The sequence below is a fragment of the Hyla sarda genome, chromosome 1, assembly GCF_029499605.1.
Source record: "Hyla sarda isolate aHylSar1 chromosome 1, aHylSar1.hap1, whole genome shotgun sequence".
NCBI lineage: Eukaryota > Metazoa > Chordata > Amphibia > Anura > Hylidae > Hyla > Hyla sarda.
This window is the reverse complement of record NC_079189.1, coordinates 256,176,469-256,186,100: the sequence shown is the minus strand read 5'-3', so window position 1 is coordinate 256,186,100 and position 9,632 is coordinate 256,176,469. Positions and strand designations below refer to the sequence as shown.

Genomic DNA, 9,632 nt, shown 5'->3' with positions numbered 1-9,632 from the left:
GCTTCTCTCCCAAGGTTGTTTCTCCTACTCCTGTCTCCGGGTCCTCAGATGTCTTCTCGGTTAAAGGGTCTCCGGGAGCGCTGCGATAATGTCCCTAGCAGTGATGCGATCCGCGATGCGGGACGCGCCCGCTCGCGATTCGCATCCCGGCCCGCTTACCTGACTCGTTCCCCGTCTGTGCTGTCCCGGCGCGCGCGGCCTCGCTCCCTAGGGCGCGCGCGCCGGCTCTTTAAGATTTAAAGGGCCAGTGCACCAATGATTGGTGTCTGGCCCAATCAGTCTGATTAGCTTCCACCTGCTCCCTGTCTATATAACCTCACTTCCCCTTCCCTTCCTGGCCGGATCTTGTTGCCATTGTGCCAGTGAAAGCGTTCCTTGTGTATCCCAAGCCAGTGTTCCAGACCTCTTGCCATTGCCCCTGACTACGATCCTTGCTGCCTGCCCTGACCTTCTGCTACGTCCGACCTTGCTCTTGCCTAATCCCTTGTACCGCGCCTATCTCAGCAGTCAGAGAGGTTGAGCCGTTGCCGGTGGATACGACCTGGTTGCTACCGCCGCTGCAAGACCATCCCGCTTTGCGGCGGGCTCTGGTGAATACCAGTAGCAACTTAGAACCGGTCCGCCGGCACGGTCCACACCAATCCCTCTCTGACACAGAGGATCCACCTCCAGCCTGCCGAATCCTGACATCTATGCTCCTCTGTTATCCATGTGTCCCCATGTACACTCCTGTACACCCCTCTGTCACCCATGTACACCCCTCTAATACCCATGTACACTCCTCTATGCTCCTCTGTCACCCATGCACACTCCTCCAAACCCCTCTGTCACCGATGTACTCCCCTCTTATACCAATGTACATTCCTCTACACCCCTCTGTTATCCATGTACACTGCTCTACAGTACTGTCACCCATGTACACTCCTCTACACCCCAACACCCCTCTGTGACCCATGTACCCCCCTCTATCACCTCCTACACCCCCTGTCACCCATGTACACTCCTCTATATCCCTCTGTAACTCGTGTACAACCCTCTAATATCCATGTACGCTCCTCTACACCCCTCTGTTACCCATGTACACTCCTCTACACTCCTCTGTCACCCATGTACATTCCTCTACACCCTGTGTAACCCATGAACATCCCTCTACAACCCTCTGTTACTCAAGTACACTTCTCTATGCTCCTCTGTTATCCATGTGTCACCCATGTACACTCCTGTACACCCCTCTGTCACCCATGCACACCCCTCTAATACCCATGTACACTCCTCTACACCATCTGTTACCCATGTACACTCCTCTATGCTTCACTGTCAGCCATATACACTTCTCTACATCCCCTCTGTAACCCATGAACATCCCTCTACACCCCTCTGTTACCCATGTACACTCCTCTATGCTCCTCTGTCACCCATGTACGCTCCTCCAAACCCCTCTGTCACCGATGTACACCCCTCTAATACCAATGTACGCTCCTCTACACCCCTCTGTTACCCATGTACACTCCTCTACGCTTAACTGTCAGCCATGTACACTCCTCTACATCCCCTCTGTCACCGATGCACACCCCTCTAATACCAATGTACACTCCTCTACATCCCAATGTCTCCAATGTACACTCCTGTACACCCCTCTGTCACCCATGAACACCATTCTGTCACCCATGTACACCCCTTTACACCCCTCTACACCCATCTGTTTCCCATGTACACCCCTCTATGCTCCTCTGTCACCCATGTACATTCCTCTACACCCTCTGTAACCCATGAACATCCCTCTACACCTCTCTGTTACCCATGTATACTCCTCTACACCCCTCTGTCACCGATGTACACCCCTCTAATACCCATGTACACTCCTCTACACCCCTCTGTTACCCATGTACACTCCTCTATGCTTCACTGTCAGCCATGTACACTCCTCTACATCCCCTCTGTCACCGATGCACACCCCTCGAATACCAATGTACACTCCTCTACATCCCTGTCTCCCAAGTACACTCCTGTACACCCCTCTGTCACCCATGAACACCATTCTGTCACCCATGTACGCCCCTCTACACCCATCTGTTTCCCATGTACACTCCTCTATGCTCCTCTGTCTACTATTTACATTCCTTTACACCCTCTGTAACCCATGAACATCCCTCTTAACCCCTCTCTTACCCATGTACACTTCTCTAAACCCCTATGTTACCGATGTACACCCCTCTAATACTAATGTACACTCCTGTACACCCCTCTGTTATCCATGTACATGCCTCTACTGTACTCTGTCACTCATGTACACTCCTCTACACCCCAACACCCCTCTGTGACCCATGTACCCCCTCTATCACCTCCTACACCCCCTGTCACCCATGTACACTCCTCTACATCCCTCTAATTCCCATGTACACTCCTTTACACCCCTCTATCACCCATGAACACCATTCTGTCACCCATGTACACCAATCTACACCCCTCTGTTACCCATGTACATTCCTCTATGCTCCTCTGTCACCCATGTACACTCCACTACACCCCTAACACCCTGCTGTCACCCATGTACGCCCTCCTGTCACCCATGTACACCCCTCTACACCCATCTGTTTCCCACGTACACTCCTCTACACCCCGCTGTCACCCATGCACACTCTTCTACACCCATCTGTCACCCCTCTACATCCCTCTGTCACCCATGTACACCTCTATATTAACCCCTACACCCCTTCTGTCCCCCATATAAACTGCTCTGCACCCCTTGCTGTGATCACCATGATTCCCGTTTCAATTCTGACCAGCGTATTATGTTTTTCCCAGGTCAATCGTGTCTCTTATGACCCGTTGGCTTGGAAAATAAGGGTGATCAGGGTGCCACCTCCTCCTATCACCTACCATTGGTCAATCAGGACTGATCGACCAATGGCAGGAGGGGGGCGGGAGGGAATAAAGTTCAAATCCCCGCTCTACTAGGGATCGACCGATTATCGGTTTGGCCGATATTATCGGCCGATAATCACGATTTTGGGCATTATTTGTATCTGCAATTACCTTGCCGATAATCCGATAATGCCCTGCACCACCCGCACCGCGACCGCATCCCCCACCGACCCGCCGCACCGCGTCGCACCCCCCACCGCACCGCCCCGGCCCCATTGCCTCCCCCCATCCCCGATTTTATAATTACCTGTTCCTGGGAGCCGGGGTGCATGCTACTTCTGGCTCCTGCTGCGTCCTGCTTTACGCTGTGCGCAATGACGAGTGACGTGACGCGACGCAATGTCACCGTCAGTGCGCACAGTGACAGCTCAGGAGGACGCCACCGGAGCCAGATGTAGAGTGGACCCCGGGCCCCGGGAACAGGTAATTATAAAACCAGGGATGGGGGAGGCAATGGGGTGCGGTGCGGTGGGTCGGTGGGGGGTGGTCGTGGTGCGGTGGGGTGGTAGTGGCGTGGAGCGGTGCGGCGGTGGGGGGGGTGGTCGCGGTGGCGGTGATAGGACTCAGGAGGACCCCCGGACAGGCAGGGGGATAGAAGCGGGTGGCGGCAGCGGGGTATGGCACCGCAAAAGCCACTGCAGTTCATTGATTTAAAGCGCCCTCTTTAAATCAATGATCTGCAGCGGTGTCGTGGGGGGGATAAATAGCCGATAACATACCGGAACATTGGTATAAATTATCGGCTATTGGCCCTAACCTCCACAGATTATCGGTATTGGCCCTAAAAAATGATATCGGTCATTCCCTACGCTCTACCCGCCCATGGAAGTCTGGGCAGATCAGGGGGGCGGGGTCTTGGAAAGTGTCTCGGAGGTTCGGGGCCTTACTGGCGTCAGGCAGCAGGCAGTGGCAGATAGCAAGGGACAATCCAGAGGAGTGGCAGCAGTGGAGGAGACTGCAGGCGATAGTAAAGATCATCTTTGGTGAGTGATCTTTACCGTAGCCTCCCATGCCGGGAGTTGTAGTTTTGCAACATCTTGGGGACCACAGAATGGAGACTACTGTGCAGTGGTCTCCAAACTGTGGTTTCCACATTTTGCAAAACTACTACTCTCAGCATGCCCAGACAGTCCAGGCATGATGGGAGTTGTAGTTTTGTAACAGTTAGAGGCACCTTGGTTGGGAAACACTGACAAAGATAGATAGGTAGACAGACAGATAGATAGATAGATAGATAGATAGATAGATAGATAGATAGATAGATCAGTGTTTCCTGAAGAGGGTGCCTCCAGCTGTTGCAAAACTACAACTTCCAGCATACTGGAGTCACCCTGATTGGGAAACATTGATCTATGTCCTATATCTATTCCCTATCTATCTCAGTGTTTCCCTTCCAGGGTGCCTCCAGCGGTTGCAAAACTACAACTCCCAGCATACTGGGAGTTGTAGTTTTGCAACAGCTGGAGGCAACCTGTTCAGGAAACACTGATCTATGTCCTATCTATCTATCTATCGCCTATCTAGCTATCTATCTATCTATCGCCTATCTATCTATCTATCTATCTATCGCCTATCTATCTATCTATCTATCTCAGTGAGAGATATAAGATTACTAATCCTCCATGTACCTGCATTGTTTTGATAATTGTTGCCCTTAGTTACGACCCACTATGGATGGGTAACACATGCTCAGTTCACCTGCAGTCTCCTGAAGTTAATGGCGGTTTGTCTCCACTGTGCTTATAAGCAAGGGGGATTGTGGGAGAGTGTGTGCTCTGTTGCCTGGCAACAGTAGGGTTATCGCTCAGAGAGGAAACTAGGTGATCAGATCCACGGGGGAGAAGAACTCTACAGGGATATAAGTTATTTTTTTTAATAACAGCACATTTCTTCCCCTTTACATATATGTATCGGGCACACATTTATTAAAACCAGTGCAGAGGAAAAATTGACCAGTTGCCCGTAGCAACCAATAAGATTGCTTCTTTCATTTAAAAATAAAGGCTTCTGAAATCTGAAAGAAGCGATCTGATTGGTTGCTATGTGCAATTGCTCCACTCTTTCTCTGCACAGATTTTGATGATTCTCCTTCATAGACTTAATATGCCCACACAGTACTTACACCCCACCCCCCAACTCTTTGTGTAATAGAATTGAATAAACAGTATATACTTGGTCATTTGGGAACATCAGCAAAGTGTCTAGTTAAATAATTAGATTTAATACAATTTACATTATTATTTTGACACATTATATTCAATAGATCTAGTCATCATTTCTAGAGCATTTCTAGAGCAAGTCTAGAACTCTAGATGCATTCTGACCAATATTTAGGATTATTGGGGGCGATCTATCAAAACCTGACCAGAAGAAAAGTTGCTGAGTTGCCCAGAGCAACCAATCAAATTGCTTCTTTCATTTTTAACAAGGCCTCTGCAAAATGAAAGAAGCAATCTGATTGGTTGCTATGGGCAACTTAGCAACTTTTCCTCTGGACAGGTTTTGATAAATCTCCCCCTATGTACCTCTCCTGTGTCCTCTTGTCCTCTTCCTCATCTCCTGCTCTTTGTGTGCACTCCCTCTGATAGCTAAGGCCTGAGCTGTACTAGTGGCTGGTAGAGATAGCTCCAAACACTTGATGATGTCACATGTGTGATGTCATAAGGGAAGATTAACAAAGAAAGTTGGTAAGGCCACTGTATGATTTTATATTGTTAGTTTTAATGGGATTTGTTAGGCTTCCATTGTGATATCTAACATTTTACAAGACAAAATATTAACCTGTTGTAATTAAGGACAGAGGGCGTACCTGAACACCCTCTGTATTTCCGATCACTGCCACTCGCCACTGATATCACTGATACCTATCAGAAGCCATCCCGGCACAGCGGCTAGGGGCTATTTCAGCTTGTCCTTGCTCCCGGCGGGGCTGGGATTCGCATCGCGGGACGCGCCCTCATGCGAATCCCGGCCCGTCACTTACGACGCTCCTCTGCCACCTCCTCCACTGTATCTCAGCTCCTGCCCACATGTCCCCATCTCCTAGGGCGCGCACGCCGGAGCCTTGAAATTTAAAGGGCCAGTATTCCCCTAATTATGTGTAACACCTGACACTACTCTATAAGTCCCTACACCTCCCACACTTCTCTGCCAGATCTTCAGTGCCATTTGCCTGAGAGAAAGCATTCCCATTGCCTGTTTTGCCATTCCCATGTATCTAGACCTTCCTGCTACATTTTTTGACTAGGAACCTTTGCCGCCTGCCTTGACCTTCTGCTACATTTGACTATGCTAAAGCCTCATCCTTCAGTACCTCGCCTTGCCCAGTTACCTGTTTGGTCGAGCCGTGTCGGGGGTAGCGACCTGGGTGTCACCTGCTGTAGCAAGCCCATCCTGCCTTGCGGCTGGCTCTGGTGAAAACTAGCTGCACCTTAGACTCCGCTCCCAGATACGGTCCGAGTCATCTGCCACACAGGTGGAGGATCCACTTCCTGCTTCGTGACAGCTTACATCAGGGTGCATGACAGGGGCGTTCTGAAACAGTGATCGCCATGATTCGCGGGTCAATTCTGATGTTTTTCCCTGGCCTATCGTGTCTCTGGTGACCCGATGGCCCGGAAAATAAGGGTGATCAGGGGGGCCACCTCCTCCTATCGCCTACCATTGGTCAATCAGGACTGATCGACCAATGGCAGGAGGGGGGCGGGAGGGAATAAAGTTCAAATCCCCCGCTCTACCCGCCCATGGAGGTCCGGTCAGAGCAGGGGGGGGGGGTGTTGGAAAGTGGCTCGGAGGGTCAGGGCCTTACTGGCGTCAGGCAGCGGGCGGTGGCAGATAGCAAGGGACAATCTAGAGGAACGGAGGAGACTGCAAGCGAAAGTAAAGATCATCTTTGGTGAGTGATCTTTACCGTGGCCTGCTAGAAGTTACAAAACTACAACTCCCAGCATGCCTCCTGGCTGTCTGGGCATGCTGGGAGTTGTAGTTTTGCAACATTTGGGGGGGGGGGCACATATTAGAGACCACTGTGCAGTGGTCTCCAAAGTGTGGTTCCAGATATTGCATGCCCAGACAGTCCAGGCATGATGGGAGTTGTAGTTCTGTAACATCTGGCCCTTCAGATCTTGCAGAACTACAACTCCCAACATACCTGGAAACTCTTGGTATGCTTTGCTTGGAGTTGTAGTTTTGTCACATCTGGAGGGGCACAGATTGGAGACCACTATACAGTGGTCTCTAGACCTCCAGATGTTGCAAAACTACAATTCACAGAATGCCCAAACAATCAGGCATGCTGGGCATTGTAGTTCTGCAACATCTGGCCCTTCAGATGTTGCCAAACTACAACTCCCATCATGGCTAGACAGTCTGCAACATCTGAGGTCCACAGTTTCAAGACCACTACACAGTGGTCTCCAAACCGTTCTCCAATTGTTGCATAACTAAATCTCCCAGCATGCCCTTCGGCTGTCAGTGCATGCTGGGAGTTGTAGTTTGGCAACAGCTGTAAGCACACTGGTTGGGAAACACTGAGTTAGAGTCTGTTTCCTAACTCGAAGTTTCCCAACCAGTGTGCCTCCAGCCGTGGCAAAACTACAACTTCCAGCATGCACCGGCAGACCATGCATTCTGGGCACTAAGTTAGTCTATTACCTAATCCGGTGTTTTCCCACCAGTGTGCCTACAGCTGTAGCAAAACTTCAACTCCCAGCATGCACGGTCTATCAGTGTATGCTGGGAGTTGTAGTTTTGCAACAGTTGGAGGTTTGTGCAACCCCCCCATGTGAGTGTATAAGGGACATTCACACGGGTGGGAGTTTGCAGTGAGTTTCCTGCTACAAGTTTTAGCTGTGGCAAATTTACAGCTGCAGCTCAAAATCCCAACTGTAAACCCCCACCCGTGTGAATGTACCCTAAAACTACTACACTACACGACACTTAAATGAAATAAAGAGTAAAACACTACGTATACACAAACCCGTACACTGTCCCCCCAATGAAAATGAATAACGTCTCGTATGGCACTGTTTCCTACACGGAGCCTCCAGCTGTTGCAAAACAACAAATCCCAGCATTGCTGGACAGCCATTGACTGTCCTGGCATGCTGGGAGTTTTGCAACAACTGGAGGCACCTTGTTTGAAAACCACTGCCGTGGGTAATTTTTGGTGGAGGAGGCAAGTGTAATGCTTGTATCCGAGTCCGCCCCTATGCAAATCCCTAATTTAGGTATCAAATGCACATGGTGCTCTCTCACTGTGGAGCCCTGTCATATTTCAAGGCAACAGTTTAGTGCCACATATGGGTTTTTTGACACTAACAAGCCATGGTTGCCCTATACTTTTCATTGTCACAAGAGGTAAAAGGAGAAAAAGACCCCCAAACTTTGTAACATCATTACTCCTGAGTACAGAAATACCCCATATGTGGACGTAAAGTGCTTTGCGGGCACACAACAGGGCTCAGGAGTGAGAGCGCACCATGTACATTTGAAGCCTAAATTGGTGATGTGCACAGGGGTGGTTGATAGATACAGTGGTTCTGACAAACGCAAAAAAGAAAACACCCACATGTGACCCCATTTTGGAAACCACATCCATCAAAAATATAATAAGGGGTACAGTGAGCTTTAACATTTCAAAGATCTTTGACGAATTTTCGTTAAAGTTGGACATGAAAATAAAAAATAAAAAAATGTCACTGAAATGCAGGTGTTACCCCAAACTTTTAATTTTCACAAGGGGTAATAGATGCAAAAGCCGAACAAAATTTGTAAACCTATTTCTGCTGAGGAAGGAAATACCCAATATGTGGACATAAAGTGCTCTGTGGGCGCACTACAAGGCTCATAAAAGAAGGAGCAACATTTGTTTTTTTGGGAGAGAATTAGGCTAAAACTGAATGCCATGTGCATTTACAAAGCCCAGATGTTTCCAGAACATTGCCCCCCCCCCACATGTGACCCCATTTTGGAAACTACACCCCTCACGTAATATATATCAAGGGGTGTAGGAGAATTTACACCCCACTGGTGTGTGACAGATTTTTTGAACAGGTGTCAATAATGAAAAATAAAATTTTTAATTTGCACAGCCCACTGTTCCAAAGATCTGTCAAACACCAGTGGAGTGTAAATGCTCACTGCACCCCCTATTACATTCAAAGGTGCCGAAATGGGGTCACATGGGGGGCACCATGGGGGCTTTGTGAACGCACATGGCCTCTGACTTCCATTCCAACTAAATTCTCTCTTCAAAAGCTCAATGGCATGTCTTCTCCTCTGAGCCCTGTAGTGTGTCTGCAGAGCACTTTATATTAGACATGTGCAATTCGTTTCGGACGTAATTCATTTTTGTCCGAATTGTTCATATTTCGTTCATTCGGATTGATCCGAATGTACGAAATATTTACATCCGAATGAATCCGAAATCTGAACAATGGATTCCGTCAATAAGACCGGCTTCCACTACTGAGCTTGACAAAAAACACAACACATTGGAAAAATAATTTTATTTTAAAAAACACTCCCCCACAGCCCTCGTTAACCATTTTATTAAAATAAAATAAAAATTAATCCGCCATAATCCATCAAATCCTCCATAATCCTCTGCATACACGGATCTGAAACGAGAAGAAAAAAAAAAAAATTGGTTATGACATTTTTGGCGCTGTCTGCTGGGGAGAGCACCCATAATGCAATGTCTACCC

The 9,632-nt window shown here is 48.8% G+C and overlaps 1 protein-coding gene across 2 annotated transcripts in view; it reads left to right on the top strand.

Annotated features, from left to right (window-relative positions):
- Positions 1–3,566: 3,566 nt before the first annotated feature.
- The window catches only part of LOC130367965 (zinc finger BED domain-containing protein 4-like), a 48,151-nt gene continuing 42,085 nt past the window's right edge, over positions 3,567–9,632 (top strand). The window contains exon 1 of one of the 2 annotated variants that reach the window (XR_008892246.1): positions 3,567–3,908. The gene's annotated coding sequence lies outside the window, so the exon portion shown is untranslated. Of the gene's footprint in view, positions 3,909–5,456; positions 5,613–9,632 lie in introns of those variants that run through there. The other variant, XR_008892245.1, reaches the window with a different exon arrangement.